The sequence below is a fragment of the Corvus kubaryi genome, unplaced genomic scaffold (genome assembly GCF_017639235.1).
Source record: "Corvus kubaryi isolate FWS band 111438036 unplaced genomic scaffold, C.kubaryi_AGA036_p1.0 37397, whole genome shotgun sequence".
Classification (NCBI taxonomy): domain Eukaryota; kingdom Metazoa; phylum Chordata; class Aves; order Passeriformes; family Corvidae; genus Corvus; species Corvus kubaryi.
In genome coordinates, this window is record NW_024581136.1 from 10535588 (window position 1) to 10551214 (window position 15627).

Consider the following 15627-nt stretch of genomic DNA (forward strand, 5'->3'; position numbering starts at 1 on the left):
TTAACCATCCTGGCAGATGCTCCTGCTTGCAGTCAGAATAGCCAACATCTGCTGTGCAAGTGATTTAGTGGCAGTTTACCTGGCTGTGAAAGGTGCCATAACACTGACAATTACAGTATGCCCATAGGGAGCTCGGAGCTCCCTGCATTCCATCACACATTTGTCTGTTAGTGTCTGGTGATGTTGCACAAATGCCTAGAGCAGGCAATCAAAAAGAATTATGGCTTAATTAAAACCCACCATGACCATTAACCAGGCATAATGAAGCTATCTGACCTGGAATTCGCCCAGCACTCAAACATTTGCTGTTTCAAATGAGTGAGAGTGGCCAGAAGTGGTTTTACAGTTCAGGGGAAAATGGCGTGTCCAGTCCTACAGCCCCTCTACATCCATGCCAAGGCCTCAGTGCAGCCCAGTTGTTTGTGCATCTCCTATCAAGCACCATCTGGGCACAGGGCCACCCTCACACAGCCCCTGCCAGGAGCTTGGCCCCAGCTCAGTGTGCTGCACACCTCCTTCTGCTTCTCTGCATGTTTTTCTCCCTCTTTCCGGCAGTTACTCCTTCATTATTCACTGGAGCAGGGAGTGGATGCTGTGACAACAAAGCTTGTGCCACAATCCTGCAGAGTCCCTCCCAGACCAGTAAATAATTGTTGATATTGAAAATAATCTGTCTGGGCTTCTGTTCAGCCTCAGAGGAGGAGAATGCAGAGGCTGCACATGGCTTCCACTGCCACCTCCTACTCATGCTGCTTTTAATGAGGCTTAGCCATGCTCCTCAAGGCTCTGTCCCAGCAAGGGGCAGCAGAGCAAGGACATCTGGCTTGGGAGATGTGCCAGAGCTTGGCCATGATGCAGGACCCTGTCCCTCAGCAGGGTCAGCCCTGGTGACTGCTGCAGATTGTCCCTATAGGCACTGAGCATGGCCTGGGGGCCCACCTGCGCTTCTGGGCAGCACCTCCCAGACCTTCTTCTGTGACTCTGTTAAATACTCTGAGCTAAAGGTTTCCATGTGGTCTGTCCATCTCAGGCATTTCCGTGGTTTTGGGGTGTTTCAGCTATAATTGTCCTGTTCTCTGTGGCCAAGATTTGGGACAGATACATAGTTTTGTGCATTCTTGCCTCTGGTTTGTTGCAAAAACAAAAGTGTTGCCCAAGCCTGGAGGTTTGGCAGGGAGTGCCCACTTTGGGTGGGAGGTTTTCTGCTTTCCCCAAACTGGACAAGTTACAGGTGTCTGAAAAACTTCTTGTAGCACTTTCTCGGTGTGGTGGGGCTTGCAGATGCTCACTGATATGGCTGGTGTTAATATAGATTGTGTTCTAGATAGATTAAATATGCCATACTCTGAAAAATCAGCACATTGATGCCCCAGTAGGCACGCCAAAATTTGTTGCTGTATCTCATTTTGATTTTGTGTGGATTAATTTTATACAGCTAACATGGAGCTAATAGTATTTATTTCTTGCACAAAGAAATTAATGAATGCCAGAGTAGCATTTAGAGACAGCATAAAACAGTCAGAGAAAAGCTTAAAGTGAAGTGGTGTCCTCAGGACAGCATTTAAACACTTGCACTGAATAAGACCTGAAGCTGCATGCTGAAGAGGAGGAAAACAAAGGATGAAATTGTTTCATATGACATGAACATCTACTCTGTGGAGTGAGCAAACCATAATGCTGAGGGGGAAAGAGGAAGGAAGAGTGAATAATGGACAATATGCCCTTGAGATCTGTAGAGCACTCAGCTTGTGAGAACAGCAGGAAGCAGAACAGAGCACCCTCAGCTCTGAAATCCTCTGATTTCAGAGGGTTTCACAGCATCCTTCATTTTGCTTAGCCAGTTTAGGAACAGAGAACTTCCTTGCATCACCTTATAAAGTCATTTATTTGTGGTTTGCCTTCAGTGTCTGTGGGTCTTCGCCCTCCCCTGGTCTTGCATCAGTCCTGTGGATCTCCAGGGTCCTATGCCTCTTTATGAAGCCTGGCCAGGCTCAACACTGGTGTCTTTTCATCTTTCTGGATTACTGGATCAATGTTAAATGCACCTAATCCCATAACTCACAGTGGGAGTCAATTTCTCTCTCCCATCTGCAAGACGCCAGGTTGGGACTGAGGGCAGGGAAGGCAGCAGGAGGCTGGGACGTTCTTCCATAACTGGGGACTTGGTGGGATGAGGAAAGGGGGAGGTTCCCTGGGTTTGTTTTTCATCATGAATTTAGTCATCATAAGTTTCTATTTTATTCATTTTTCTCTGTGTCTACCTGCTTTCTGTTTTTATATTGTGAGATCCTGAGAGAGGGGGACTGAGGTTTTTTTATTCTGGATTTTTACAGCACTCTGCACAAACCCCGAGTGCTGTCATAACAGAAAAATATTGCAAAAATTCCTGTGTATATAATAGGTTATGCTGTTTCCTGGTCTCATGATGAGGTGCCTAACTAACCTTGCATCTAATGCTTGGACCAGCTCCATAACTGGTGTAAACCAACACAGTCGCCTGTTTCTTGCCCTGTGGTAACAGAGTTTAACCTGACTGGAATATTCCGTGTGTGGAGAGACTTCTGTCTGATTTTTTCATGCACACCTGTCACTGTGAGAGATCCTTTTGGTACAGGGAGGTGTTAGTTATCTCAGCCCTTCAGGGGGAAGTGGTTGCCCCAGGGGCCTGATCTTGGCTCTGTGTTTTCCTGACCTTAGAGTCTGTGCTGGAAATCAGCAGAAGCTCTGTGAAATAAATGGGTAGCACTGATATATGATAGAAATCCAGCTCAGAACATATTTAAGGGAGGGACATAGTGATCTTTTCTCTCCTAGCTGTTTGGATAAAGGACAGAAAAATATAGCTAGGACAAAAATAAGACAACTAGGATGGTTGGGGGCCTGGGGGAGAAGAGGGTGGGCTGTATTCATGGGTGCCTGTCCGGCACTTTCCCCCTGACATGCTGAGAGGCAGTTCACAAATGCAAGAATTTATTGTCTGGGTGTGACATTGCTGAATGTCACTGAAATGTCTCAGACTTCAGGTTTTTTGTGTTAAGTGAAGCAGAAGTCTCAATGGCCAGACCACTGCAGTGATTAAGTGCTCCTGGCATCAGCTGGTAGCTGGTTTCTCTTGTATTTGGGGCTAATTCTGCCCACTTCTGTGTTGACCCTGCTCATTGTTCAGGGCAGAAAAAACCCAGCCTTGACACAGCTTTTGGGCTGGACACATGAAAACCTCAAGTATTGCTTTTTTGAGCACAGAAGCTCATTTTATTTGCACAGGAATGTTTGTGTGCTTGCGAGGCTGGGGGAGCAGCATGGGGAAGAATGAGTTCCTGTGATGTTTTGTGATGAAAAAGTGGACACACAGTTAAAGAAAAAAGGTCCCATTTTATCCCAGCCAAGCCTCATTGGGGAAACTCCAATAAAATCAGTGATGTTTGGCCCAGAGAGTGAGCATGTTGGCATAAGCATAAACTGGATCATCCAAAGTCACAGATGATTTATGAGAATTCCTCATGCCTTTACTGCCATTTCCTCCAGCTGTCCGAACTCCTTCCACACCATTCTCCCATTGGAGAGCAGGAATTAGCCTCCTTTTTCCTAAATGCTACATTTGGGGAGGACATCTGACTGACCAGGCCCTCTCTGCAGATGGGAATGGCTTCAAATATTGGAGGGCTTCTCTTAACATAAACATGCTAGCTCCAGCTCCCCTGGAAAACCAAACACCTCCCTTGAGCTCCTTTAACAGGCATGGTTTCCCCTCATGGAAAGTCTGTGTGGGATGGATACAGCATCAATTAGGGAAAATCTAGCACCAGCTGATGGGTGATTTGGTACCTCCCCAGTGTGACATGGACAGTTATTTTACTTTGGGTTCTCTACTTGCTTGTTCATTTCTTCCTGTCAAGTCTGTCCCAAGGGCTGAAGAATGCTTTTACATGTGTCCTTCTCCAGTCTTCACCTACGTCTTCGGTGGTTAGGGCAGGGTCCTCTGGGACCCCCCCAAAGCCATGTTTAATGTCCTGCAGAGACCTGCCACGGCTGCTGAGGAAAGAAGAGGGTCACAGACTTTTGGTGCTACTGTCAACCTGACTGTCAGGAGCTTGAAAAATCCAGGCAGCCTCTCACTTGCACTGGAGCACAGTGCTCCTGGTAGGTCTTGCTGATCCCTCATGTTGGGGGAACAATGCTCAAAGCCAGCTTCTTTGCTCCCAGGTGACCTCTGGCTGGAGATGTGCCATGCTGAGGATAGGAGCCAAAGGGAATGGCAGTTTTAAAGCAGCTGGGGGATTGAGGGTGGCTCACCAAGACCACAGCCCTGGGAGGGGCCCTTGCTTGCTACTACCTGGTACTGACCATGATGTAGGTATTGACCCTCAGCACTGTCATCACAGCTGGATGTTGCTGTCTTCTCTCCTCAGGTTCTGTCTTGTCCATGAGCCATCCCCCTGGCCTAGAGACTGTCCCTTGTGTCTCTATCAAGATCTATCAGGATGAAGAAAACAGCTGTGGGCACAGCCACTCCAGGTGCCACTGATAGGCAGGATCCTGATTGCAAGCTGCTTTCATGAAGGTGAGGAAAAGCCCCTGAAGCCCCACCAGGTAGAGAAGCTCTGGCCAGTGCAGTATGAGCTGTTCTGCTCAGATGTCAGTGCAGAGGGAGAAAAGTTTCCCAGGGATGACTCACAAATTCCTGAATGTGCTGAATGTGCTGAGGTTTTTCTGAGATGAGGTCAGCTCTCACAGAAGCAGGACTGCTGCAGATGGGGGTTAGCTGATGGCTTGATCTCCATCCTGTGTGTGTTCAAAGAGACACCACAACAGCCCTGGTGCAGAGTCCAGCACTGGCACACATCTCTCTCCAGCGGCTGAGCAAATACAAGGATCTCTGCCAGCCTCCCCTTTGCCACCTCTCCTTACTGGATTAGTATCTGCAAACTCATCTGGAAGCAGAATATCAGCAGTTCCTTGGGATTTGATCAGTGCTTATAACCAGCAGTGTAGCAGGCTTACAGGCAGACACAGAAGCAGAAGGAAACACAAGGAAACACTGCAGGCAATGCTAACATCAGACAGGCTTTTATTTCAGCTTTCAAGGTGGTTTTCCAGACCTAATTGTGCTCAGTATTTAAAAAGTGCATTCGTTTCTTCGTTACCCGCAGCATATTGGACGTCCCTGTTCTTAGGTTGTTTTGATTTCTAGGTATTTGAGGGTTTAAAAAGGTTTTATGTTTGTTTAAGGAATTATTGCCCACCCAATTGAAAGATAATGGGAAGCTGTAGCCTTGCCAAGTGTTTTATGCTTCAATAAAACAACAAGCAATTTACACAAGGCAATAAAACGGTACCCTGCCTCCTCAATGAAGAAACACAAAGCCATGGTTGAAACGATGTCTAGCTCAAAAAATAAATCCACCCTTACTCAATGCACTCCATAAAATTAACTAGGTACAAAATCCCCCATATGCTCTCCTTTTCCTAGAAGTTTGGAAAATTAGCACAAGATGTGTTTGAAAATCCTATAATGTATCAGCATAATTTGTCCCAAGACAGGTTGCTGTCTGTAAAACAACAGACTGACTACTCATTAAGACTTCCAGAGGGGCGTAGGTTTGATCACATACCCCATCAATCCTTTATTTATTTCCTCTCTGGGCTCTGTCACTCTTTGAGCCCTGCCTGGTTGTGTGAAGCATTGAAGAATCCCCTCTGATGTAAGGAACTGCCTCTTTACCCACTCTGCTGCATGGCTCAGGCATTTGAGGGCATTTTCCACACTGGCATTCAGAAAATTTTGAAGGCTGTGCTGACCTTTTGCCCTCTGAACAGCTCTGTCATCTCTATTCAGGAGCTGAGAGCATCCTCGAGCCCTCAAGGAGGGCTCTTGTTGCCTTGCCTGCCTCTTCTGTAGAGGCAAAGGAGGATTTTGGAGTCCCATGGAGACAGATGGTAGCAGGGACATGAGAGCCCTGTTCCCTCAAAAGTGTCTTGCCGTGTGTATTACCTCAGTTTGAGTCTTGAGCTTCGAAAGCCTGCCTGGAGCTCCATCTGAAAGACCTCCTGGCCACAAGGATGCTCTGGCTTGCCCCTTCAGGGACTGCCATAGAGGAGAGATTTCAAGCTCTGTTGTGACTAAAGTGGCAAGAAGATATCTGAGCCCAAAATGGAGTAGAACCCCCTTCTTGTTCTCACACAGGACTTTAATCTCAGCAGAAAGGGATTTCTGCTGGCTGTTCTGGTGGGAAATGGCACAACAAAACTGAGCAGTATGCAGCAATTAGTTCCACAAGTGTTGCTGTTGGTGGCGCAACAGGGGCACCAGCAATAAATAAAGGCTCAATTTTGCCTTTGCAGATGCCAACTGAACTGAGGCCCTGAAGCACAGGATGGCAAACAGGATGGTAGAGACTCACTGCCCTTGATTCCAGCTGGGAGCCAGTGAGGAAACACACTCCCCACACTCTCCAGTGAAGGCCCTCCCAGAACCCATCCAACCCAGCATATCCAAGCATGTGCTGTTTAAATGCATTATCCCTACGGGCACGAGGCACCCCCAGAGCAGCATCCAGCTGTGGCCAAGGACCTTCTGAGATGCTTTTTGGGCCTGCATCTCCACCCAACCAGCTGCTAATCCTTTGGAAGTGCTCTGGTGACCTTTGCTTTGGGGCGCCCGCCAGCCTCTTCAGCAGCTGCTGCTCTGAGTGACCTTCCTGGCTTACAACAATGGAGGCTGTTTAAAGAAATAAATAAACAATCCAGCCTGTTGCAAAGCCAGGTTCACAGCAATCTTTCCTAACAAAAAAAGGTCAGAATCTCCTTAAGTAGAAACACACCCTGGTACTAAGATTAAAGTTTTCACATATCTCTTTTGCCATTAAAATCCCACTTCTCATGAGAAACCTCTCTTCTCCTTCCATAAATGCTCCATTTGAGCTGTTGGCTCATCGAAGTATGATGGATTAATGCAGCAAAAGGTTGCTAAAGCTTTTGGCTATCCTTCTCTGGACATATACTTCAAAAACCACCCTTGGCCTGGCACACAGAGCAAATTTCACTCCTAGTCCTGAAGGCTTGGCCAGGGGGATGCTTGTGAGACCAGATCACTGCTCTCTACAGAAATTACAGGGGTCAAAGAAGTAACCACAGTCTAATTTCTAACAGCTGAGACCTTCAATGCAAGGAGCTGATACAAAAGCAGCACTGTCTGTGCCTTACTTATTTTCCACTAAAAGCTGAAACACAAACTAGAAAATTAAGGAAAACTGAGTCCTTGCTACTGTGTTCAGACATCATCTCCTCTTGGCTACACTCTGGAATCTTTTTCTGGACAAGTCCCAGAGGTAATGCAATGTAGGAGAGAGGGAGGGAATGCACACTAGGGTCTATTTTTAGTGATTACAGTAAGGCTGAAATCTGTCCCCTCCCCCCAGTCCATCCTCAGCCAAAAAAAAGGCCCCAGAGAAACTGCTGAAGCTGCACTGAACAGGCTGTGCCAGTGACATCCTCTCTGCTGGGGTGCTCACCTTCCATGCCTGAGCCAGCAAAGGGTGTCCCCCTGCAAGGAGAGTCAGGGGAGCCTCTGTTCTGGGGGATTTCAGGCAGCCTGCTTCCCTGCCTGGGTGCACAGCACCTGGTATGCTGGGAATCTGCTCCCTCCACAGCCTTCTCCTGCTCCCCTCAGAGAAACAGCCACTAATCAGAGAAACATCAGCTTTCACAGAGTGCTACACCACAGGGAACACAGAGGCAATTTCCCTTCCCATTCTTCAAGAGTGTTTCTATTCTGCAATTTCTATAATTATAGGGAACACTTCAACGAGACAGGATATTTGCTCCTCTCCACTTCATTATCACCATCTGGATTTGCTGTTCTTGCCATATGTCCCACAGCTGATGTTACAGTCACCCTCTGTGCCTCCACTGCTGCCTGGTGTGCAGTTGGTGTCCCTGGAGCTTGGCAGCCCTTAGAACAGTAGGAGAGGGTGGCACAGGGGAGCCTGAGGCAGATACTGATCTCAGAGTGTTGTTCTTGGAGTCACTCCATATCCTTCCACCATATCCCATGGTTTCCATACCCAGTCTTTCTGTGAGTAACACCACTGTGAAACCAGAGTAAATTTGCTGCAGGTGAGTTTGTCCAGCTTTACTTCACCTTTAATGAAGCCTAAATATTAGCCATGGGGGAAGAGAAGGAAAGAGAGGGAATGAGGGAACATGTCATTGCTTGGATTGGGAGAATCTTTTCCAAACTGAATGCTTTCCACTGGCCTGCAGTAGTTCTGCAAATAATGACATTAATGCACTCCTTCCAGGTCTCCTTCCTCCATTCACCCCTTCCAGCCCTTTCTCCAGCAGGAATGGCCCTGCACAGTACCTGTGCAGCCTCCCCAGTTACTGACACAGGTACAAGAGACGGGATAAGAGGAGGAATGATGGTGCAATCTCCTGCACACCTTAGCTGGCCACAGACCCTCTGTCTCCTTATTCCTTTCAGCCGGAGCTGGCCGAGTGTTAGGAGGTTTCTCGTGGGCTGGGGGCAGGAGGTACCCCTGCTGCTGTGTGTTCCCGAGCTGGTGCCAAGCACGGCAGTGTCGGTGTTACGGACCCACCGCCAGGTGAATCTGGGCGTGGTCCATTGCAGGCTCCCAGCACAACTCTGAACTCTTGGTGTTTCCTCTCGTTTGCCCCAGGGCCACACAGTTGGCTCCAGCACTCTGACTCCGGTATTACAACGGTGAAGACTGACCAAGACCCCCCCAGAGGACTCTGTATTACAAAAAGTGTTAAGAATTTAAGTTCTTCTTCCTTTCCCAGGAGTAATTTCCCTTAAGACAGGATTTTGCTGAGATGTCCTGGGTTGGTTATTCCCTTCCCACATCTGGGTGGGAAGCAGTGTGCCAACAATCTGCCTAGCAGCTGTAGTGAAGTGAGTTTTATGTGTATAGCATTAGCAGAACATTTTAGGATTCTCTAGGATGAAAACTGTGGCCGAATAAACCTAACACCTTGCAGTGAAAATGATTCAGCCAAATGTGCTCTGGAGTGTAGTTTTAATCACCTCAGGGCCTCTCTCTCTGCATGCACAGTGTGTCTGTGATCTGCCCCAACAGCACTTCACCCTCATGAAGATTTTTGACTTTTAACCAGGGCAGGTCTTTAAGGAGATCAAAAGCTACTCCAACTAATACTTAAATGCACATCATTTCTTCTGGTTTCCCTTGTGCTGCAGCTGATGGGGCTGTAGAGGTTATGTGCACCTCTTGGTCAGCTCAGTCAGAACTGCACTGATGTACAGGAAAGATGGACTATGAAAGAGGAGCCACAGGGAACCCAGTGCTTGTGAAAGAAGTCTGTCTATGGAAGCTTCATGTCTTCCCTAGTCTCTCAGCCCCCCACTTTTTCACTGAATCATAAAACTAAAATTGGGAAAGACTGACAGCACAGGAGTCCCCTCTATGCCTCTGCCATGCCAGTGTTGGTGAGAGCCTCTGGTATTTGCTGTGGTCCTGGATGGATCACAGTTATCATTTCTGGTGCTTAACCAGGGAGCTCCTCTCTGCTGTGTGTGTCCTACCATTGCCAGATTGTTTTCTCATTTCCTCAGTGGACTTTGTCTTTTGGGCTTCCACTGCTGCTCTCTCCACCCCTCTGCTTTCACAGGCAGGATGTTGGGTTTCCCACTGCGACAACTCTCCATTCTCTCCTGTCGGATTGCCCTCCTTGTGGGCCTCTTCCCCCTGCCTGACATTTCCTTCTTTCTTCAATAAGTTGGGGTCTGGCTCATGTGGAGAGCTCTGTGGGGAAGACAAATATTTACTCTTGGAGTCACAGTCTCTCACTGCTGGGCAATGCAGGGAGAAAGGTCTGTGGATAAAACCTGGCTGTTTGCAAATTATATTTTGGATGAGATGCAGCATCTACCTGAGCTGGCTCAGCCTCCCCATGGCTTATACATAATCTTATTTTTAAATGTTTTCTAAGTCCTCAATGGTATTTTGAAACCAGACAAGACCTGATAAGAGGAATCACCAAAAAAAAAAACCAATTAAGGTGCTCAGATTATAATTTAATACATATGAAAAATAAGCATGAGGTCATACAGAGGAAATATACGGCCACACTGGATTTAGGGGTAGTTATATTGATTTTAATGAGGGTTTACTTAACATTTCCGCTAAAAGACACAGACTGCTTCAGATAGATTTTGAGAGGCCCTTGAGCATTTTCCTGTTGTCCCACTTTGATGCCCACATCTTGCTTTCACAAACTCTGATTCTTCCATGTCACTCAACAGCAGCTGCATCCTCATACTTTTGGGACAAACAGCCCCATTGCAGGCAGCAGAGCTGCCAGCACCAGGAAACCTGGGAATCAAATCCACCAGATGTTTATCCAAAAGGTTTTCATGGGCAGGACTTCCATGGGGAGCTTTTCTCTGGAGAGGGGGTGAGTCTGCAAACATCCACACCAGCTGCACAGGAGCCTGGGCCACTCCATCCGCACCCACACATCTCCATCAACCTCATTTGGGTCAGAAGAGGTTTGTCCTGTGTGGCCTCTCTCTGCCATCCCCTCTCTTTCTTTGCCCTTCACACACCACCCCAGAGGGCTGCTGGTTGTCAGACAGAAGTGTTACCTGTGGCTCTGCCCCTCCTAGATGAATTCTGTGTCCCTCAAACCCTATTCAGAGGCCACCTCAGCCAGCCTGTGCCACCCTCATCCATCTGTGTGTGTGACCTCCTCGAGCTGCAGCCAGGCTCCGGCTGTGCGAGCACACGCTCTACACTTGACCCATCATTTTGGCAATGTCACCAACTTCGGTCCAATTACAGCAGTCATGAATTGGACCCTGTTCACCCTCTGAAACTGCCACAGCTTACAGCTAAAGTTCAGACAGTCACACAATGAAACCATTCACACGTCTCATTAACTCTGGACTATGCATTGAAAATAACTGTGTCATATGTGTCTCTGATTTAATTTTCCCAGTTTATGTCATTTATAGGTACCTTCCTGTTCATAACAGCAACTCTAGTTGTGTAAAACTTTTTGTCTGTCAGTGTAGTAAAACTGGTATGTAGAGCACAATATAATAATTCTTTAGTGTCATTAATTATTGTCGTCCCAAATAATATAGGCCATGGAAGTATTTTAAATCCAAGCTCAAATGTACAGGCATGGGGCCAACTCCTTCAAGACACCAGTGTGCCTGCCTTTGGTTCAGTATTTTACACTTTTTGAACTTTATTGTTTTTTAATTTATAACCGTACTCAAGTCCAAGTTTCCAAGTAAGCAAAGTGTGAAGGCACTTGGAATTCAATACTGTTGTCTACACATGGGAAGACACAAGGATCATCTGCTTATGTGATTTATAGGATTGTATTTCTCTGCTGAGTGCCAACAGCAAACCTTGCGTTGTATTTGTCTGTGCTCTTGTATTAAGGTTTTTGTAACAGATGCAGCACAGGGGTTTCTGTGTAGCACAAAGCACTTGCAAACTCAAGCACACGTGTCCAAAGCCTCAAGAGGCACAATGGAGGGATGATTGCAGAGATGGCTTTGGGGAGTTAGTTTCGGTTTGTGCTGCAGTATAGAAGCAATAGCAAATTCTAGAACACAAAACCTTGTCTAAAACAGCAGAGGTACAGTAAATCCCATGAAATGAAGCAGAGAGACAGGACAGACCACGAAAGAATAGAATGAGCTGTCAAGGCTGATATTAATAATGGTGTGCAGCAGAGAGAGAAGTGGACAAGCCTGTGCCAAGGCAACTTTACTGGGTGCTGCAAAGGAGGATATGAGATGACCTTGACAGTGTATGTGAAGATACAAGAGCAGGTCATGCACTTAGAGCAACGCTGTAAGCAAAGCTTTGCTGGCAATCACTTGGTGCTTCTGCAGAGGTAATGTCAAGAGGAAGTCATTTAAAAAAAGAGGCTGTCACCAGCAAGATATGAGATGTACATGCTTTGGAGAAATGTCAGGATAGAGGCCTGCTAGGACAGAGGACATTCTGGGTTCTTGGGATTGTAGTTTATGATATAACAACAGGCAGTGTTTGATCACAGGTCAGACGTCTGGGAGAAAGCCATAGCTGCTCCCAGGTCCTGAACCTACACAAATATTGCTAGAAGGAAGTAAAAGTTAAAATGTTTAGGGAGAAAAATTAAAGACCTGTTCACCTGTGCTGACCTCAGGTCGTCAGCAACCCATGCAGAGCAATGCATCAGAGACAGGCCCAAACATAGAGTGGGACAGCTGTGGGGAAGCAGATTTGTAAGTCAACAGCAAAGAAACAACAGGTAAAACCTGGAGCACATGCAGTGGCATCCCCAGCAGGCACCTTGTGTTCTCTCCATCCATATTCTACACTGTTGTACTGTGCTACATCTTGCTATACCAAGAATAATAATTTACAGAGAAAATTCCTCCTTGGTCACTCATCCTTTCACTCTGCCCAAACCCAGACTAGTTTTATACAACTCTGATGATGGATTTTTCCTAGGAGAGTCCCAAAATATGGTGTGTAGTTAATATTGTAGCACCTCGTAATTAATATTGTAGCATCTTTTTATTTAGTATTAATTTCCTGACATTTACTGACATTCACAACCACTCTCACACTTTCTTGAATAAAACCAGTGTTGGGTAGATGGAAGCATTCTATGAAATTCAGCTATGGATTCGGGTCTAAATCATGAAGTACTAAACTAATGGATGTGATATAGTCAATTAACTCTCACTTTTGTACATGAGGCAAAAATCAAAACCCCTCAATAAGGGTATGTTTTACTTCTCCATCTGATTCAAAGCACTCTCACTAAGGTACATGGCTGAAGGGGTCACCTGTGTTTGATTTGGAATTACAAAGTTTGTCCACAATTAAATATGAAAGCAAGTCTACAAATGAAAGAGAGATGGCTTGGAACCTAGGTCTGCTTGTAAAAGTGCATGTTGAAAAGCCATTTTGAAAGGCATTTTAAATTTTGCTCTTATCTTGTTGCCAAATCATCAGTGGTTTGACTCACATATCAGAGTTTTCAAGGGAAAAAAAAAAAGCTTCAGATGAACCTATTTACGTAGGAAAAGGTTTTTCAAAACAACTGCACAGGGGCCAGGATCAACATCTGAACAGGGGCTGAGTTGTTACATTTTTAGAATTATTCCTTTCATTAAAGGCATGAGGGACATCTCAGGCATCCTGGGGCCTGATTCAGAGTTGTAACATCCTAAACCAGTAATTGCTGTACTGGGTGAAACCCTGTCTTTATATATGCAAAGCTTTCAAACCCTGCTCCTTTCCAATACCATGAAGGCAAGCCCACCTTGCCTGTGATGCTGGTGGCTGTAGCAGCAGCACGGCTGGATGTTATGGTCCAGATCTTCTGCAAGAACAAGACCCACAATAAAGGGACCAGCAAACTTCTTTCCATCTGGTTGCTGCTGTAGCAGTGAGCAGGGTCATAGAACTAAAGGTGGTTGTTCAAGCAAGTGCTCTGAATGTCAGAGAGATACCCTGGATTAAGAGCCCTGTATGTGCCAACTGTTGTTGAGCTCTTTGCTCCAATTAGGTAACAACAGACCAACAAGGTGAGGGAAAGCCAAATGTTTGTGAACAAAGAAAGTGAGACCCCAGGCAGGAAGACTGCAAAGTGGGGTGGTTGGCAGCCTGGTCCTAAAGCCAGCGGGTGCCTAAAAAATCCCTGGAAGAAGGGCAGCAGAATGTGGCCACAGGGTGTCAGAACAAAGAATTATTTCTTCCCTGTTTTAAAAAGGACTTTTAATGAGAAAAAAGATCTGGACCACAACATGCAGCAGTGTGAAATAAAACATTTTGTTTGACCTCCTTCTCTCTCCAGCCTCTTGCACTTGCTGCATTCCTTCCTAAGCAGGGCCTCTGTTACCACTGCAAGTGCAGAGATGTTGCTGACTTGGAAAGCAATGTGGAATTAGGTACAGCACTTCTGCAAACAGATCATCGGAGACGCATTGTTCAGCAACTGCACCCAGGGAGCCAAGCATTTTATCCCTGTGATAATGTCACAGGGATAAGAGCTCCCTCCTACTCTAAATTTCTGCAGTTACCAGTGGCACCTCTGGGACCCTTGAGAACGTTTAAGTAGCCCTCTCATAATGTCGCCTCTGCTCCCCAGGAGTGCTGATAAATTTTTCTTTGCAAAAGGCTTTATCTGGACCGGAGACCTTTGTTTTGCACAGGCAAATGGTTACAGCACATACCCCTCCCACTGCAGATACCCCTTCAGGGTGCTGTGCTCCCCCATTGTGAACACCCTCCCCAGCATGCCAGCCTGGCAGGCAGAAGGGTGGAGGGATACCCAAACCTTTAAAACATTTTGTGCCAATTTGCAAGAAAGCAACAAGAACAATTGTTATGAAATCTTTGCCAGATGGGAAAGATCTTCACCAAGAACCCTAGTAAATTTCTAGCCATGTGGAAAAAAACTTCCTTTATGTGAAACTGTTGTAAACTGACTCCATAATCTGACCACTTGCCTGATGAGAGGCTGCCGAGCCCTGTTCCTGATCCTGGACGCAGCAGTATAAACAAGGCATGATTTGATCAAAGTCACTGGAGCAGCAGAGGGGGATGCACAGCATGACCGTGAGGAACATCTGGCTTGATGCAGTAACAAAATCTGGACCAAGTGGATTTCAAGCATCTCCCATTTGCAGCTATTTTAGTCTATGAGAAGATAGGCATTATCTGTAGAGATATTCCTGAAATGTCTGAAAAAAATACGGCCACAATGCCTTGTGAGAGACCCTACTGAGCACAGTGCTGTATGCACAGACTTTGGAGTAGCAGAGCCCAGAACAGCTGACAGTAAAGCATCTAGCCAGATCCAGGGTTTGGTCATTCTCCCTCACTCAGGAACAGCTGATTTCAGCCGAATTAACTGTGTTAATATAAAAAACTTCTTGTTGACAGGTGTTCAACACTGAGATTATTTAAAATGCCAACTAAGATATTTTTTTTTCATGTGTCACCAGACTGCATTGCCAAGTGTCTCGTCACAAAAAAGCATAAAAATTCATGCAAAAAAAAAGAGTAACATTTTTGGCAGGGCAGGGCATTGCAGCATTGGAAGAGAGAAATCTTGGAGGAATCGAGACAAACACACAGCTGGGAGCTGAGAAAGCTTCGCCAGCCACTCACTGTGCCCATCCCAGATTATTTATTTGCAGAATTCCCGAAGGCAGGAGGCTGCCGGGGTAAGAAGGGCGAGGGGGGTGGAGAACCCAGCAAAAACCGGCTCCAAACAGCAGCCTCGCAGGCAGACAAAACCAAGCATCCTTCGAATAAGAACGCCAGCGCGGGGATGCGGGGCGGCAGGAGGAGGTGCGAGGCACGGCAGGGAGAAGCGGGAGGAAAGGCTGCTGCCGCTGCTGCCGCCGACATCACCCCGGGACGATTTACATTTCCCGACGTCACTCACGAGCCCCTGCGGCCGCAGGGGAGCGGGGATGCTCCGCGCAGCCCTGGCTGCTGTCGCGCCCCCTCCGCGCCCCCAGCTCGCTGCGGGGGGGCCGGGGCCGGGCCGGCGGCGCGGGCGGGGCGGGCCGGCGGCGCGGGGCCCTTTAAGAGGTGCCGGCGGCGCGGGGGGCTCGTGAGTGAC